This window comes from Heteronotia binoei, chromosome 21 (assembly GCF_032191835.1).
Source record: "Heteronotia binoei isolate CCM8104 ecotype False Entrance Well chromosome 21, APGP_CSIRO_Hbin_v1, whole genome shotgun sequence".
NCBI lineage: Eukaryota > Metazoa > Chordata > Lepidosauria > Squamata > Gekkonidae > Heteronotia > Heteronotia binoei.
Genome location: NC_083243.1, coordinates 190009499 through 190026055, shown reverse-complemented (window position 1 = coordinate 190026055; position 16557 = coordinate 190009499). Strand labels below are relative to the sequence as shown.

Sequence of the window (16557 nt, the reverse complement as noted above, 5' to 3'; positions counted from 1 at the left end):
ACCCTTTGTTCTAGCCACTGCACCCAAGGTATTCTTTCTTTAGCCTTGGTAGTTGCTTACTTCTGTATGTGGGGTTGCCTTATATTCCCTTATTTAGATTATTGGTAACCAGTGATGGGTTCCAAGGACCAATTATGAGTCATTGCACTCTTGTACTGGAGGCCTGTCGAAGACTATGACTCCTGATAAATTGGGATAAATCATGATTAGTCCCATCTCAGAGTGTTCAATTATCTGGAGATTTCCTTCAGAGTTCCTGAACATGAGGTAGTTCTTGCTATGGACGCTTTTGCTCTTAGGTTCAGGCACCCACTGTGTGGGATTGTTGGCGAGGTGTACTTGATTAGAAGATGAGAAGTTGCTGTACCTGACCATTTTAGACCATAACATTATGCCCATACTTGTTTCTCAGATATCCTTTGGAACCAATCCATTCTTGTCCAGATAGATAATACAGTTACAGTGTTCTAATTAAACAAGCGTGGTGGTCCAGAGGTCTGTGTTAGGAAGCTACCCTTGCTTGGGACATGGCAGTGAAGCTCAGTGCTTCCATTCAAGCTATCCACATTCCTGGGATTTTAAACATGGAAGCCAACAGATTGAGCAGGGCTGGCACATTCTCTGATGAGTGGTCCATAAAGGCCACTTGCCTGGAACCGTTTCTTACCCTCTGCTAAAATCTTTTTGTTATGAGAGAAAACAAGAAGGCTGGAAGGTTCTGCTCCCAAGGAAGAGTAGGAATTGGTTCCCTCTGGGGGATATATTTCAGCTTTGTTGGCAATGAGCCTAGTTTTACGTGTTCCTTCCAGGAGGGAAGGAAGCCAGGAGGGAGAGATCAAACATCATCCTTGTAACACCCTTTTGGCCTCGTCAAATATGGCTTCCGATCCTTTTGGAGATCTCCCAGGGCCACTTTCTTCCCCTATGAAATAGACCCGTGTTAATCAACCAGGTGCTTCATCACAATCTGAACCACCTCAACTTGATGGAGTGGAGACTTCAGAAAGAGACCTAGTATTTTCTAAGGAGGTTAATGTTGTTCTCCTGTAGTCACGCAAGCTTAACATTAGGAGATCTTCAAAGTATAAGTATCTGGTGTAGTGTGAAGGATTTGTTACAAGGTGGTGCCCTGTTGCAAGTCATATTTAATTACACCTGAAAGCTAAAGGCCTGGTGTTTTCTCAATTGAAGGTTCACCTGGTTACTGTCTCTTGCTATCACTGGAATTGAAGGAGTATCAGTTTTCTCTCATCATTTGTCTAAGAGATTTCTTAAGGGGTTAGACTATCTCTACCTGCCCGGGATCCTTTAGTGCCCCAATGGTCTCTATTGATTGTATTAGCACAGTTAATGCTCAAGCCTTTTGAATGTCTTGCTACCTGTACTTTGGCAGAACTTTCTTTGAAAATGTGTTTCTTAGTAGCTGTTATCTCAGCCAGGAGGGTGAGTGAGCTAGCAGCTCTTCATATAGATCTCCCTATTTTTAAAGTTCTTTCTTGAAAGGGCAATCCTTTGCCCTAGTCTTAGGTTTCTTCCTACGCTAGTTTCTAGGTACCATTTATCCTGATATATTGTTTTGCCCATTTTTTTTCCTGCACCAAGTGCTCTGAGAATGAGCACTTGTTGTATTTTTTTAGATGTTAGGAGGGCATTATTATTCTACAACAAGAGAACCCTGAAGTTTCAAAGGGATAGATCCCTGTGTTTGTTTTAGCGCCTTTAGGAGAGGTAGGTGAGTATAACCTCAGACCCTGTCTCAATGGTCAGATCCTGGAGAGCCAGTTTGGTGTAGTGGTTAAGTGTGCGGACTCTTATCTGGGAGAACCGGGTTTGATTCCCCACTCCTCCACTTGCACCTGCTGGCATGGCCTTGGGTCAGCCATAGCTCTGGCAGAGGTTGTCCTTGAAAGGGCAGCTGGTGTGAGAGCCCTCTCCAGCCCCACCCACCTCACAGGTTGTCTGTTGTGGGGGAGGAAGGTAAAGGAGATTGTGAGCCGCTCTGAGACTCTTCGGAGTGGAGGGCGGGATATAAATCCAATATCACCATCATCTTCTTCTTCTAATAATACTGACTGAAAACATCCCAAACTTCCAAACGGGTGAAGCATGTTTCTTAGGTCTTGTTCCACACAGTGCCTTATCCTAAATAATTTCCTGAACTCACTTCAGTGGTTTATATGTTCAAGCAGTAAATTAAAAGCTGAAAGTGAGCAAGATGAGCAGAATTAATGGGTGTGATCACACGAGCAATTTTATCCACCACAGCCACCCCTCCCCCAGATTAAATTGGCACACTCACATGCACAGGTGCACATCTGGCCCCCATGCACCACTTGTCCTAACCTCATGCTACTATGACTCTTAGACAGATTAAACAGCCACTGGCAGGGCTTTTTTGGTAGAAAAAGCCCATCAGGGACTCATTTACATACTAGGCCACGCCCCTTGACACCAGGCCAGCTGGAACTGTGTTCCTGCTAAAAAAAAAAAAAGCCCTGGCCACTGGGAAATTCCTGGTGGCTTCCCGAAGAAGTGCATCCAAGGTGGGTTTCTGGGTATCTGATTGGCCCAGCTCACCATGGAAACGCATCAGTGGTGTGATTGCTCCACTCAATGTCTGGTGCATCCTTTCCCCCTTCTCCAACCCACTCTGAGGAGCGCTCGTTCACTCGTCCGCTTGTGCGCGCACACAAAATGGGACTTTTTTTTAAAACCCATTCCCTGTGGGTCCATGGTTGTGGCATGTTAGCAGTGTGAATAGCTAACCACGGTCCTGTGTGATTTGATGCATTTGCCATCTGATCGTGGCAGGGCAGCACAAACTCAAACAGCTTTTCCAGACACAAGATGCTGGCACCACAACCTGCCCGTCTGATCATACCCAATGTCTGACAATTTCTCTTCCACGTTAAGATGTAATATATTTTATTTTATATAAACCATCATAGAAAACAAACATAGAAATATCTCTTCCACCTTAAAAGGTAATATATTTTATACAAACCATCAAAGAAAACAAACATAGAAAAAAGTAGGATACGATAGAAATACTACAATGGTTCATTTGTGCATAGCCATAGCTATCGCAGGAGTTGTTCTTGAAAGGGCAGCTGTTGTGAGAACCCTATCAGCCCCACCCACCTCACAGGATGTCTGTTGTGGGGGGAGAAGATATAGGAGATTGTAAGCCACTCTGAGTCTCTGATTCAGAGAGAAGGGGGGGGGGTAATAAATCTGCAGTTTTCTACATAGACAGTGATATTTTGGCCAATAAAAACATAAAATTAGTAAGTGAGAAAAGCCATCAATATTACTTAATAAATTGTAACTGATAATGTTTTTCTTTCTATAAAATTGCTAAACAGATCTTACATTGTTAAGTGCAAGCTACTTATGTACTTTTGATTTTAGTCTGGATTACATATAAATACATTTACATTCCTAACATTCTTGGCAATTCTGGTGTTTCAGATGTTAGGCCATTATAAGCATAAACGTTTTAAACATATGCTACTCAATTCTGCCTCTTAATCCTTTTGGACTATCATTTTATTCTTATTTTAGTCTTTAAACTTTTTGCATATATTGACAAAAATTAGCTTTGCAACCTAATTTTTTGTCAATATATGCAAAAAATACATTCCATTTTTCTTGAAATTTAGATTCTGATCTGTTATGCAGGTAGGATGTTAGCTTTGCCAAGGTCATATAATCAGCTAGTTTATTTTTCCAATCAATCAATTCTGGGCATATTTCAGCTTTCCATTTTGATGCAAATACCACTCTTGCTGCCATCACCATATATTTAAATAGTTCGTTATGATTTTTTTATAGATTAGATGGTGCTATGTTTAATTTTTTTTTTTTATTCATCAGGAAATTGACTTTCAATATCTTTTGTATTTCATTGTGGATCCTTATCCAATATTTTTTCGTTTTGTTGCAAGACTACTGCATATGAGAGAATGCTGGGTCTTGTACTCTTGCATTTCCAACATCTGGCATTGTGGTTCTTGTTTGGTTTTGCAGTTTCTTTGAGTGTGAACCATCTGAAGAACATTGTGTACCAGCTCTCTCTTAGTATTTGAAATTCAGCAAACTTGATTTCTTTTGTCCATAAGTTTTCCTACTCTTCTACCTTAAGATGGATGGTTAATGGTAATATTAACCTTACGTTGGATCTGCTGGATATCTGTGCATTGCACAATGACGGATCTTCAATGGCATGGACATAAATGCTCTAAATTAATTTTCTTGTGGGAAGTGGTGATTTCTACCTTTGTTTGAGCAGTCATCTATAATATTCCTGTTACTGAGGTGTTCTTAATGTTCTGTGAGAAAACGATCATGACTGCAGTCCTCACTGCAAACTCTTCCAGAGCCATGTTGTTTTTGCACATGTGGTATCTCATTTGCTCTATGGGGAGGATAACCAGAAAGAAACAAGCTGCAGAGCCGGATGATGCTTCTTATACTGAATAGCCCTTCATGAATATTCAAATATATAACAATATAAAAACACCATGAATGACGTGAAATTTGATTTCATTTTAGTAGGAGTATGGCAATCTCTTCCTTTGGAAACAGCTGATTGCTGATTGTCTGACTACTTTGCCTAAAAACGACGTACGCAAAGCCCACCAGAGAATTTTAGTTAATTCATCCTTCTTTTTTCATCCTTCATTTGTTTTTCTTGCCTGTTGTGCCTTGTGTAGCTTTAAGCCAATGACTCATTATTTACTTTGGTGCCTTGGTATTAGCCGCAGTAGAACGCATGATGGGTAAGGAGAGCCACTTTGTTTGGAACCTACCTTGTAGTGATGACAACTGAATCCCATTGGAAATGGAAACATAAATGAAATTCGTGCAGTTCTTTTTGTGCAAGATCTTGTGTGACAGCTAGGGCTTTTTGAACTGTATATTATAGCGCCCAGAAGTTGGTCGCATGATGTCTTGTGCAAGTGGAAATGGAAGTGGGGAGACATTCTGTAGTAGAAGCGGCTACTGCAGCCAGTGGCGTCACTAGGGCGGGGCCAAGGGGGCCATCGGCCCTCCCCCAGAGCATTCTCATTGGCCCCAGGCACTGACCCATGGTCCCCCCCAACAGGAAGGGGCTGGCCCTGGGACTAGAATGCTGTTGCTGTGTGTGGGCTGGCCGGGATTCTGAAACCGGGGCTGCGCTGCCGCCGGCTCAGCTAAAAGCGTGTGGGTGAGTGGGGGAAACTTAAATGCTGCAAAACTGGTATCTTGGATTACGGATGAGGGAGGGGCCATGTGAAGTGGGCAGGGTTGTGTGCGGAGGGGGTGACGCAGCCCCCCAAAAGGGGTGATGCCCAATGGGGGGGGGGTGACTTGAATCAGTTACATCCCAGGGTGCAACCCACCCTAGTGACTGCAACCCACCCTAGTGACTCTGACTGAAGCTTATTCATCACATTTCTGCTTGTGCTAGATCCCTGTTGCAAGCTGAAATTTTGTACCGGATCCAACGTGTTGTCTTTGCCCTAGCTAGGTCTGAGCCAGATAGTTTTAGGGCAGAAGGTCGCGCTAATCAGACCTGACTAGCAATGATAATAACAATTGTAGTAATGACAGACTGTAGAAATAACAACTGTTGTCTTCTCCCTCGCGGTCACTAGTTGGGTCTTATTGTGCCAGCCTGCCAGGGAATAGGGGATGCCCCAAATATCATTGGAAGCACATTTTCACGTGGGAACCAGGCAATAAGATCCTCCTGAAAAGAGACACTCCTATTTATGATGATAAAGGGAAGAACAGGGGATGATTGTCACACTTTCAGGAAAAGGCCCGGAGCCTTAAAGTGCATGGCATGGTCTGATTAGTTAAAGGCTTCTGTGGCAGGAAGGAGGTATCTCAATCCCCCTTCCAGTGTACTCAGCTGATCACACAGAACCCCTTTCCTTGGGGAGGAAAAAGTTAAATGTCCAGCTCACTCAGGATAAAGCAGCCAAGTCCATAGGAATGGGGAGGAACAGAGAAAAGTCTGCCCAAATGTCATCCTTTGGTGTATTGTTTTTGCTGGCTTGTGTTAATTTCTCTGAGAGGAATGTCAAGGTAACTCAGTAAGTAACTTAGGCAGGATATTTTTAAACCTGTTATTTTCTTCGTCCTCTGTATCACCTGTACTCAGTTCCACTGTGTGTATACAGATGCCTAACCTGTGTGCTATTATTTATCTAAAACATTCTAATGCTGAATTTCCACCCAGTTAAGCTCCCTGAAGCAGTGAATATAAGCAACATTAAAGGTAGTTTAAATTATAACATTCCCTTAAAAATCCATAAACAAACAACACTAGAAGGAAGACCAATAACTGGCATTGGGGCTATGCCAGATAAAAAACTTGAACATATGAAGCTGCCTTATACTGAATCAGACCCTTGGTCCATCAAAGTCAGTATTGTCTTCTCAGACTGGCAGCGGCTCTCCAGGGTCTCAAGCTGAGGTTTTTCACACCTATTTGCCTGGACCCTTTTTTGGAGATGCCAGGGATTGAACCTGGGACCTTCTGCTTCCCAAGCAGATGCTCTACCACTGAGCCACCGTCCCTCCCCACTTTTCCGCCACTGGCAGAAGACACCCACTGAGGGAGACTGATGAATCTCCCTGGGGAGGGAGATCCAAAGTTTTGATGCTTGGAGTCTCACAGTGGTTTACAATCTCCTTCCCTTCTCCTCCCCACAGTAGGGGAGGTAGGTGGAGCTGAGAGAGCTCTAACAGAAACTGCTTTTGAGAGAACAGCTCTGACAGAGTTATGACTGACCCAAGGTCATGCCAGCAGTTGCATGTGGAGGAGTGGGGCATCACACCCGGTTCTCCCAGACTTTTTTTTTGTAGCAGAACCTTCTTTGCATATTAGGCCACACCTTCCTGATGCAGCCAATCCTCCTGGAGCTTACAGGGCATATGCACACTTCAGGAGGATTGGCTACATCACAGGGGTGTGTGGCCTAATATGCAAAGGAGTTCCTGGTACAAAAAAAAAAAAAGCCCTGGAGTCTGCGCTCTTAATGACTACATCAAACTGGCTCTCTGGGAGCTTGTACTTGCACTTTATTTAGAACATTCTGATTGAGCGATGGCAGTCGATGGTAAGAATATAAAAAAGGTGTACCAAGGATCCCCACCAGTGGGCTGAAGCTCCCTCATTCATCCCCTAACCTCTTGCTCACTCGCAGCCTTGAATCTGGGGAGGGCTGAGGTGTTGCAGGATCAGGATAGGCCTTAGTGGATTGGTTCCTGTGGTTTTGCTTCTAGGACTCTGCCAGTGGCAGTGGACATCTCCTCCCATACCATATGTGTCCATTTCATTTGGACCTTGTTTTTGACTAGGAAGAGCAATCAGTTGGGCATTCTTGCACCTATATTGCAGCACTGCTAGCTGAGCAAAATTTAACTTGGAAAAATGGGGGGTGGGGGTTGGTCCTAGTCTCATTGGACCGCAAGGCAAGCTCAGTTTGCCTCTCGAACAGTCATCAGGGAGTTTTCTTTGTTCCTTAAGAATATTTGCCAGCTGCTTTGAATCATAATTGAAAATGAGATGAAATTGCAAACGAGTTGTGCTTTTCATCAGTTGGATCAAACACAAAGGTAATATATGTTTCAGTTCCTTAGTGGAGGAAGATAACTCTCTAAAAATTGTATGTTAAGAAAGAATGTACATGTTAGCTCATTTGTGTAGGGTTTTGTTTTTAACACGCTCTAGAATGTAATTGTAGTTCAGTTGGAAACTTGACCACTAATAACAGCAGCTAGGGGGTGGGGAGTGGCTTTGACCAATATCCAGTCAAGAGCCTTTGCCTAACGCTCGCCCAGCTGGCTCCAAAGTTATATTCTTTTTACCCCTTTAAACTATATTTTTTGAATCTTTGAGAGATGTCTCCTAAAGGGGTGAAAAAGTGTAAACAGAAGGAAAAAAGCGTTCAGCTTTTAACTGACTTCTTGGAATTGCCATCCACCTCTCACACAAGGTTGGAGAGATACGAGGAACCAGCTGGAGAATGTCCTCTCACATTGAATTTATTGACGCGGGCAATGTCTAAGTTAAGACAAGAAATACGAGAGGACATAACGTCTGTGTTACAACCGTTGTGTCAGCGTCTGGATGAACTAGAGGATTCTCATAAACAAGTTACCCAGACAGCACAAGAAGCTTTAAAAAGAGCTCAAGAGTGTGAAGGGAGAATATCTGAAATAACAGCAGATGCATGGACGAGGGAATGGGTTTTAACAATGGACTTTAGTAACCGGGAGCTGTGTTTAAAGTTTAGAGGTTTTTAATCTGATGTGGAAGCTGAAATGGACTTATATGTATTTATGGCAAATTGGCTTGCTAAAGCAACTCAACTGGAGGCCGAAGTTCTCCCACTCATTCAAAAAGTATATTGTGTCGGCAAGGTATGTGAAGACAATTTGTCTTGTACTAGAGATATTTTGGTGCCGTTTAAGGACTATCGAATGTGGCAAAGAGTCTTTGCAGAGGCCAGGGAGAGGGGAGGCTTGGACTATCAGGGGTTAAAGATTCAGGTCTTTCCGGATCTCCCTCCTGAATTTTTAAGAATCAGAAGAGACCTCAAGGATACAACTGCCAAACTGCGGGACTTAAAAATTAAATATAAATGGCTACGATCAGGCAAATTATACGTCCAAAAGGTTCCACCTCATATACAGCATACGACGCAGCCTCGGGTGAATTATTACTCTCCAAGTTAACTCCCTCCTCCCCTGCATCGAGAGTAAACAAGAGAAAGGAATGCTCTCCTCTCGTCTCTTTAAGGACAACTCGTGCTTGTACTGAGGAAGATCATGTAAACTTGGAAGAAAGTATGGATTCTATCTAAAAAGAAACTGAAGCAACAAGAAAATGGAAAAGTTGATGAAATTTATAATTTATATCTAAAGACTTTTATTTCGGAATTTATGGTTGGGTGGGGTCAGCTGGTGCGAGCAATTGGGTAATATCCCTCCATAGCTAATTCAGTCCAGGTGGAAGGAGGGAAGTATCTCTTCTAGACCTTAACTCTTGTCTCCAGGGACTGAGATATTTTGTTAGAATTTAATCTTATTGATTTTTTTTTGTTTTTTTCGAGAGTAGAAAGAATAATGAAATTATAGAAGATGAAGGAAATACTGAATGCTTGTGGTATTAAACTTTAAAAATGTGTTAGGGAAAATAGTATTGTTAAGCTTAATTATTTCTCTACTACTACTACTACTACTACTAATAATAATAATAATAAATATAAATAGACATACATATATACATATTAATAAGTGTGGAATGGTAACACATGAATTAATCTCCATAGAGATAGATCAACTTTAGTTTATGTTAACTCAGATGAGATGTTATTAAGTTGTGTTGTTTTTGATTTGTTATTGTTGTACACTTTTCTGTTGGAATGGGTATGAATTATAATGAGTCTATAATAAAATTTGATTTATAAGAAAAAAAAATAACAGCAGCTGAAAGCCTAATGACTTTCCCAGTAAGTGGAGCTTGTCCCGCAAAATACCCCCCTACCCTAGATAACATCGTGAACTCAATTCAGAGGTTTATATGAACAGGGGTGGTCAACCTTGCTTAATACAAGAGCCACATAGAATAAATGTCAGATGTTTGAGAACCCCAAGACATGGATGTCAGATGTTTGAGAGCGGGTAGAAAGGAAGGGGTAGGAAGGAAGGAAAATAAATGGGGGGGGGGAGATTTGGAAAGACAGCAACTTTAAATGCATTCTCCAAACTCCCAGCTGGCTTGGAGAAGTGATTTAAAGAGACAAAAGCCTTCTCCAAGCCAGCTGATAGAGCAGTGGGGGATTCAATAGCCAAGCAATATGTATGAAAGAGCTAGGACTTTTCGGTCCTGGTTCCCACCCAGTGGAACTTTCTGCCAAACACCACCAGGGCCTTGCAGGTTTTAATGGAATTCTACAGGGCCTGTAAGGCAGAGATGTTCTGCCAGGCCTTTGGTTGAGGACAGCGACGGTTGCATCATAGCTGGCAGACTCCTCTTTTTTCCTTTGGCCCTCTCCTTACTTGCCCGTGAGTCTACTGTGACTCCAGAGCAGGGCAGTAAATATCTGACACCACCTGAAACAACGTAGCTGTCCATTTTTAACTAGTTTTTACTGGTTGTAAATCATCTAGAGCCTTACATCATAAAGAATAGGCAATTCATAAATTGAATATAACAAATAAATTAAATAATAAATAAATACAGTAAAGCAGGAGCTGACTGTGACCAAGGTGAGAAGCACCGGCTCCTGGTAAGGTCTTTTCCATCTTAAGGTGAATGATTAATGGTGTTAATAACCTTTTATGGGTTGCATCCACAATTCAGTGGAGAAATGCAATAGCCAAAGTGATATGCCAAGAGTGGCATAGATGACTTGTTCTTCAAGATAAAATAAGTCTTTACCGTGGAGAGAAAGGAATGTTGAAGCAATGATGTAGAGCTGTAGAGATTGTCTTAGCCTGGTAAAATTTGCAAGTAGAGTCATATCTGGGTTTTGGCATGGAAGAAATCAAAGGAAATTTTAATGCATGTTTGAAAATGAATGTTTTCCCCCTAAATATTTTACCAGGAGGAGAGTAGTTTTCTAAAAACGATTTTCTCTAAATGTCTACTGCAAGAGAGACTGATATTGAGTTTAAATATCTGTTACATTCTCTCCCCTGTATTGCTTTTATATGGGTATGTTAATCATTAGTTTCAACACACTGCTCATGCCTCTTTGCTTTCTCATAGGTCACGACAGGATTACAACACAGCATGGATCTCAAAATGATACACCAGTGATGCAAAGGCAGTGAGTATTTTAAGGCTGACTGTCCAATGCTTAATTTTTAAAAGCTGTGACAACTCTTTCTAGATCTTGTCTTGTTTCTGAATTCTTCTGCTCTGAAAGCTTATTGTGTAAGTAATTTGCACAGCTGTCATTTGTGGAGTTACTGCCGTCTAAGCCCTTTGAAGCCAATAGATTTATCTTGTAGTACCTCTACATGAGATTGCACTACTTGTGCTACAACAAAAACTGGAAACTAGGAAAATGCCTCAGGTTTGCAATCTGCAGTGCTTTTGAGCTTCATTTGGTGGTTTGGACCCTGCTATTCACTGATCCTTCTTGACTTTGATCTGCATATGAACTATCGGAGTATTTTAGTTAAAGTATTTGCTTCGCGTGCAGAAGGTACCAATTGAAGTATCTGCTTTGCATTCAGAAGGTACCAGGTTCAATCCCTAGCATCTTCAAAGAAGATGATATGAGAGACCTTAACTTTAGTTAGCCGCTGCCAGAGTAGAGAGTACTGATTTTGATAGACCAAAAGTCTGATTCTGTATGTCTGATTCTGATTCTTGTGTTCAGGTTGGCATAGCACATAAGAATATATATTCCCTGTGTAATTTATGGATGCATTATGTATTAATTAATTGTGCCTGTGATTTTATCTAGAAGCACCCTGGGGGGCAGCATAGGTGTGATGGTGTTTGCATGGATTTTTTTTTTTTTTAAAGACTCCTTTTGCAACAGCTGATGTATGGAGGATTTTTCAGATGGCCACATAATATCTGCAGACATTATGGGAAGAATAAGGGCATGAGCCCAATATGGCTCATGTCTTTCCATCAGTTTATGACATAGGAATAATTCAGCCAGTTATGGCAGAAGAGTTCATCACTAAGATGAACATGTAATACATTACAGTTTAAATTACCTCTGTTTCTTAATGCTGTATTTGGCATTAAGTGTCTTATTAGTGGAGCAAGAACAAGTATAGAAGTCACCTTGACAGCTGCTTGTGGGTTTTGAGCCTTCACTAAGTCTAAACTTGATGTTTTTCTGAATCTTTGACCAATTTCGCACTAGAGTTTTAATCCTGGTTTAACTCTGTCCTCAAACTGACCTTCAACAGTAGAATCATAGAAGCAGAGAAACCAACTTTATGACTCTATGATTCTATGGTTTTAGTGTAGAAAGTCAGTTTGGGGATAGAGTTAAACCAGGATTAAAGCGCTAGTGGGAAATTGGTCTTTGTGAGAATGATGTTTGGATGACAAAGTTAAACCAGTAGAAGTTTGGATTTTTCACTTAGTTTGGAGAGTAATTGAATTGTATACACATAATCTGTTCTTACCAGTCCCAAACTTTTGGAATTGGGGAGCTATTCAGTGAGAAAAAGAATGAATAAATAAACAACTTCCTAATTTGTATGCATGAATTAAGCAGTTGACTTATATTTTGGTCAGTTATTCCCTTGTGCTTTTTGTGTCTCTTACTTAATGTACTCATTGAATCTCTATTTAGTTTAGTACAATCAATATCTTGTAATGAAAAACTCATTGATTCCACCTTTTATTTCAGCTTGAGTAGATAGCTTTCATCAAGTGTTATCAGATAATTCAATCACTGCCCATTGAAAATTGTGATTTAATCATTAGGGGAGACCATTTTGCTTATGAGAAAGATAATTTGGGAAGAAGGAAATAACAAATAGAAAGGGAATAAGAACCACAAAGAATAATGTAGTTGGATCTTTTTGTCAACGTTTTAAAGTCTGGACCTGTATTAGCTTTTAGTCCTGCAGTATTCCCCTTTCCCCAAAAGTAATACCAATTGCTCAGCCATTGACTGTTGCTGTTGTTAAATGTTGTTCATTAGAACTCATCAAAATGACACAAAACAGCATGCAAGTTTTTCAGTGCTCCCGGATGTTAAATGCCTGAAACACCTACATTCCACCCAATTGAAAAGTTCCAGAGACCTTCAAAGCCTCCCCACTGTTTTGTTCAGTCCTAATAAAAGTTATTACATGGCTTTTGTTTTTGGATTTTGCTTTGCACCAATGTGACTACCTGTAACCATTGTCAAAGAAGAACATAAGAGAAGCCATGTTGTATCAGGCCAGTGGCCCATCCAGTCCAACACTCTTTGTCACACAGTGGCTAAAAAAACCAGGTGCCATCAGGAGGTCCATCAGTGCGGCCAGGATACTAGAAGCCCTCCCACTGTGCTCCCCCAAGCACCAAGAATACAGAGCATCACTGCCCAAGACAAAGAGTTCCAACAGTACACTATGGCTAATAGCCACTGATGGACCTCTGCTCCAGTTTGGTGCCATTTTGGTGTAGTGGTTAAGTGTGCGGAATCTTATCCGGGAGAACCGGGTTTGATTCCCCACTCCTCCACTTGCACCTGCTGGAATGGCCTTGGGTCAGCCAGAGCTCTGGCAGAGGTTGTCCTTGAAAGGGCAGCTGCTGGGAGAGCCCTCTCCAGCCCCACCCACCTCACAGGGTGTCTGTTGTGGGGGAGGAAGGTAAAGGAGATTGTGAGCCGCTCTGAGACTCTTCGGAGTGGAGGGCGGGATATAAATCCAATATCATCTTCTTCTTCTTCATATGCTAATCTAATCCCCTCTTGAAGCTGGCTATGCTTGCAGCCGCTGCCACCTCCTGTGGCAGTGAATTCCATGTGTTAATCACCCTTTGGGAATAGAAGTACTTTTTATCCATTCTGTTTTTTTTTATGACTCCGCCAGAAAAGATTAACTTTGCCAGAAAAGTTTATTTTTCCCAGGGGCACACTGCTCTCTTGGTGGAATCATTATGCTTACTGAATTGACACATTTCACGGTAAAAAAACATGCCATGGAAATTCTTAACAGCCCAATATTTTATTTAATTCAGCTCATTTTCTGCTTGTCTCACCAAATGATCCTAGCTATACAGGTTATTGTCTGATTTTTAGCAAAACGTTCCACTATGTTGCAAAGTAATGAGGAATGTAATAGAAAATTATGTAAATACAGTCTGCATTGAGACATTCCCGACTCTCCCCACAATAATCTGGATAATTTTAATACATGTTAAGCAGAAACTCCCACCGATTCAGTTCTTCTCCTGTGTAAATTTTCCCATTTTCAGATGTTTCACAAAATCGAGTCCTAGGTGAGTTGTGCACATGCTTTATATCTGTTGTATACATTTGTCAACAACTTTAATAACCTCTTGAGAGTATAAAATTGTGTGCCTGATCCAATGTACAAATGATGTATGTTAGATGTAACCTTTTCTAATCATGGTATTAATTTCCATTGCAAAAGTGCAAGGTATTTTGCTGTCTGTTTGTTTTTTGAGGGGCTGAGGGGAGTGGTACATTGTTCTTATAACTCAGGCTGCTTTCTAGTATGAAAGAACGAGGCTCGTAATAAGTCTCTAGCCCTTGTGGTAGATGTACATAAGACTAGGGTGACCATAATGTCTGAAGGCCAGCCAGGGACAATGGGGGGGGGGAGGCAGGGGTGCGCGCGCGCTCGCGCCGCCGGAAACAGGAAGTGACGTCACTTCCGGTGACGTCACTTCCGGTGACGTCATGCCACCACCGGAAACAGGAAGTGGCATCACTTCCTGTGACATCATTTTCCCCGCGTCACCTGCCGGAAACGGGAAGTGACATCACTTCCTGTGACATCATTTCCCCCAAATGACATCATTTCCCCCAAATGCCACTGCCGGAAACAGGAAGTGACTTCACAGCACTTCCTGTGACGTCCCCAAAAATCCCCCAAATATCACCGCCGGAAACAATTTTGTTCTCAAATCCTGTATATACTTCATCAGTATATGGGATAAGGCACTTTCTCAACTGTGCTGCATAATGCAGCCTATTTATTTTGTCCTGTTGGCTTTGTTGGCTCTATCTGCGCCACCTTCATCACTTTCGGGGTGTGGATCCCCCAGTGGGGTGGTCTCCCGACTCCCTCCGCTGACTGTTTCTGATAGCCCTGCGCCCCCTCTTTCATTTGATATGTGTCCCGTGCGGGTGCCACCCTCCCGCCGGGAGATGCCGCAAAATGAGCCCCCTTGAGGCTTATGGCGGCAGGGCTCGGGGGAAGCGAGCTAGACTGCTGTTCTTTTGAGGGGTTATAGAGTGTTTCGAGCCCGTCCCTGTGGCATCGGTCCCATCGTTGTGGGACCCAGGGGGCCGGCGCAGCGGCACGCCGAAGCAGCCTGTCACTAATAACACAGGTCGAGATGCAGGACAGGAACCTGGAAGTGACCGACAGGCTGCTTCAGCGTGCCGCTGCGCTGGCCCCCTGGGCCCCACAATGATGGGACCGATGCCACAGGGACGGGCTCGAAACACTCTATAACCCCTCAAAACCCCTCCGGCGGCGGAGAGGCCTTTCCGATGCCCTCCCGGGCCTCCGCCAGCACGGGGGGGGGGTGGTAGAGGCCGGGGAAGCGTCGGAAAGGCCCGCGGGGGTCGCTGGAGGGCCTCCAGCGACCCCCGCGGGCCTTTCCGACGCTCTCCCGGGCAGAGGAGGACGGGGGGTGGGAGCTTCGAGCCCCGGGGAGCGTCGGAAAGGCCGGCGGGGGTCGCTGGAGGGCCTCCAGCGACCCCCGCGGGCCTTTCCGACGCCCTCCCGGGCGGAGGAGGACGGGGGGTGGGAGCTTCGAGCCCCGGGGAGCGTCGGAAAGGCCGGCGGGGGTCGCTGGAGGGCCTCCAGCGACCCCCGCGGGCCTTTCCGACGCTCTCCCGGGCGGAGGAGGACGGGGGGTGGGAGCTTCGAGCCCCGGGGAGCGTCGGAAAGGCCGGCGGGGGTCGCTGGAGGGCCTCCAGCGACCCCCGCGGGCCTTTCCGACGCCCTCCCGGGCGGAGGAGGACGGGGGGTGGGAGCTTCGAGCCCCGGGGAGCGTCGGAAAGGCCGGCGGGGGTCGCTGGAGGGCCTCCAGCGACCCCCGCAGGCCTTTCCGACGCTCTCCCGGGCGGAGGAGGACGGGGGGTGGGAGCTTCGAGCCCCGGGGAGCGTCGGAAAGGCCGGCGGGGGTCGCTGGAGGGCCTCCAGCGACCCCCGCGGGCCTTTCCGACGCCCTCCCGGGCGGAGGAGGACGGGGGTGGGAGCTTCGAGCCCCGGGGAGCGTCGGAAAGGCCCGCGGGGGTCTCTGGAGGCCCTCCAGCGACCCCCGCAGGCCTTTCCGACGCTCTCCCGGGCAGAGGAGGACGGGGGGTGGGAGCTTCGAGCCCCGGGGAGCGTCGGAAAGGCCCGCGGGGGTCGCTGGAGGGCCTCCAGCGACCCCCGCGGGCCTTTCCGACGCCCTCCCGGGCAGAGGAGGACGGGGGGTGGGAGCTTCGAGCCCCGGGGAGCGTCGGAAAGGCCGGCGGGGGTCGCTGGAGGGCCTCCAGCGACCCCCGCGGGCCTTTCCGACGCTCTCCCGGGCGGAGGAGGACGGGGGGTGGGAGCTTCGAGCCCCGGGGAGCGTCGGAAAGGCCCGCGGGGGTCGCTGGAGGGCCTCCAGCGACCGCCGCGGGCCTTTCCGACGCTCTCCCGGGCCTCCGCCGCCACCGCCGGGCCCCGTGCGCGGGCGGGGAAGGCGGCGAGGGAGGGAGGGAGCGTCCCTGCGCATGCGCAGGGTGATCTGCGCACGCGCAGGGTCGCTCCCTCCCTCACTCGCCGCCTTCCCCGCCCGGGCGCGCGGCCCCCGGCTCTCTGGCTGGCTAAACCGGGACCTCTTAATGGTCCCGGTATACCCAG

General features: G+C 45.2%; 1 protein-coding gene across 1 annotated transcript in view; it reads left to right on the top strand.

The window, feature by feature from the left end:
• The first annotated feature begins 10769 nt into the window (after positions 1-10769).
• The window catches only part of SEMA5B (semaphorin 5B), a 546394-nt gene continuing 540606 nt past the window's right edge, over positions 10770-16557 (top strand). The window contains exon 1 of the mRNA XM_060262054.1: positions 10770-10832. The gene's annotated coding sequence lies outside the window, so the exon portion shown is untranslated. The remainder of the gene's footprint in view (positions 10833-16557) is intronic.